The 2,628-nt window shown below is 33.3% G+C and overlaps 1 pseudogene; it reads left to right on the top strand.

The window, feature by feature from the left end:
• Positions 1 to 1,881: 1,881 nt before the first annotated feature.
• Positions 1,882 to 2,006, top strand: LOC141411267 (small nucleolar RNA SNORA51; annotated as a pseudogene).
• Positions 2,007 to 2,628: the final 622 nt, after the last annotated feature.

A 2,628-nucleotide genomic window follows, 5' to 3' on the forward strand; every position in this document is an offset into this window, starting at 1 on the left:
TCAAATAAAAAGTAGTTCCTGCTTATTTTCTGCTTCTAGAGTGTCTGCTCCTTTCTGTACCTTGATATTACTGCAGTACCTGTAGTCACTCTGGGACCACCTTGATGGAATCACCACTACCTATCACCCATTATCACATCCCCAATTTCTGACTTACACTCCTTCAACATTGCTGAGATGTTCTCATGTGTGTGATTGCCAAGAGTGGATGCATCTACTTCCCACCTTCTTGGTTGTGATCTCTCAACTGGTCCATTCATTGCATTGCCTGCTGAACTCTGAACCCCTATTCTGACATATTAATGTCACTATTATTTAACATTTTGCTGACTTACTCAGAACCATAGACTATTCTAAATAAAAACTGCTCACTTAACTGTAAAAAAAATTAGTGTCATAAGTATTTTAAGGAGCTTGATGAAAGTAGTTTTGGTACAAATTTCATGGGATATGAACAAGTATAAAGCCACATTATTTTACCAAGTAAAACCATACATAAGTGGGAAACCCAGGCACTTTCATATTTATCATAGGCTTTGTTATAGCTATTAAATTTCTGGTTCTAAAACTCTGACAAAAAAAACTTATTGTAAATGATGCAAAAGAAGACAAAATGAATACATTAATCTTGTATTTTCACAGCTTTTTTGTTCCCATGTCTATTACTAAGTTCAAACTTGTAAGGGAGCTCTTATATTGTCTCTGCAGGTAAGAAAATCTTCTGAACATATCTAGAAAATATTCTTGAGTTAATGAAATTCAGTATAGTTGCTTCTGTGAATTTCTAATTGAGATGTGCTATTCCTGATAATAGAAATGTAGGTACAATATTTAATTCTAAATTTTTAGCATATTAGGTATAGTTGTATACTCACCGACGGACATACAGAATGTCAGATTGCCGAGCTCAGTCTGTAGTGTCGTCCTCTGCCAACACTGATACACCAAAGCATTCTAAGACAAGCAAGGTAATAATCATTACCAGAACAAAATTTAAAATAATATGGATATCCTAGCTGCAGTGTTCAAGATATTTCCTTTCAAGTACAGCAAGGAAGAATGATCAAAGGAGAGCTATCTTACAATTCCAAGGACACTCTCGTAGTATGCTACAAATATTGTAGCTGGCTGGATTGATATCATGGTAGGTTTGTCTCAACCTGTTACCTTTAAGTTAATTGATACTTAGCATAATACAATGTTGAAACCCTAATGTAACATTTCAGCTGTTCACCCAGTTTGTAATTGGAATTTTTTTTCTGAATTTGGAATGGCATTTATAATTTCCAGAATTGATGAGACTCTTAGAATAGCTGAAATAATTTTGAAAGATGGACATATCCAGGGTAGTAATAATAATGGATAGAATGTCAAACAGATTTTCCTTGGCACTACTAATCCTTAAAGTAAAAATTTACTTCTCATCTGGCTGAAACACATTTACATTCAAATTATTATGAGTTGTAGACTGCTTTGGTAATTTATATAAGGAGGGTCTTGGTGACAAGAATGTGTAAGAGGAAATTCTCTTCTTCCATTCCAAATCATGTTACATCAGAAACATAAAAGATTAGCAATACACAAGTGTTTTATTGCCAACATACAAGTATAGCTTCTGAATTTTGTTAGTCAAATACACTTAAAGAATATGTACTACAATTAGATATCAGTAATTGTCAAAGGGCTTAGAATGTATACTCAGAGTTCCTTAGAATCAAAAATGTTTTCAAATATAATTGTTTAATCAATATATTATCTTCTGCATTAATTTCTGGAGAAAACATGAAAAATTACAAGATGCTCTTGATAGAATAATGCAACTTCCATTTGAACACATTAGTCTCTTCTTTAGTATTTCTTTTATTTTGAAGTATTTTTAAATGTGTCCTAGTACAAGGTGTATTATTACTGTAACTGTATAGAAAGAAGAGGCAAAGTGCACCTACCCCATATATACCTCAGCCCAGGCCCTGTGCCTGGTCTTTATGGTGAATAGAGAGACATGGGTTGGGGGGAAAATGTCCTACTGATCTTTCCATCTTAGTGTTTATAGAGCAGCTCATTAAAAAAAATGGCAAAGCATTCTATTGCATAAATGCACAGTGATTTATTTAACCAGATTTCTATATTGATGTCATTTAGGTGTTTCTAATATTTGTCACAAGATGCAATGTTTTAATGAATATCTATGCACACATATTTTTGTATGTGCAAATATTTTTGTCAATACATTTTCAGAAGTGAGATGGTTGAATCAAAGAACAAATAGAATTGGTATTTCAGTAAATATTTTCCAATTCAACTCCATGAGAATTTTTTCCCCATTTCATGCTAACAGCAAAAATGTTTGAGAAATGTATGAGTCTTACTAAGAATGTAGATCCAATTATTGCATTTCTTTAGCCAAATGTATAGGAGGAAATGCTATCTTAATACAGTAGCTTTAATCTGAATTTCTTTTATTATCAGTGGAGTTGAATTCCCTTCCATTAAGAGCTATTTGTACTTTTTTTTTGGTGGGGGAGTGGCACTGATGTTTGAACTCATTAAAGCCCAATACCACCTTTTAGCTGGGTTTCCTTCTCTATGTGGACTTATAAGTCAAGACCATTGAAGCCTAGGCTCTAG

The sequence above is a fragment of the Castor canadensis genome, chromosome 9 (assembly GCF_047511655.1).
Source record: "Castor canadensis chromosome 9, mCasCan1.hap1v2, whole genome shotgun sequence".
Lineage (NCBI taxonomy): Eukaryota > Metazoa > Chordata > Mammalia > Rodentia > Castoridae > Castor > Castor canadensis.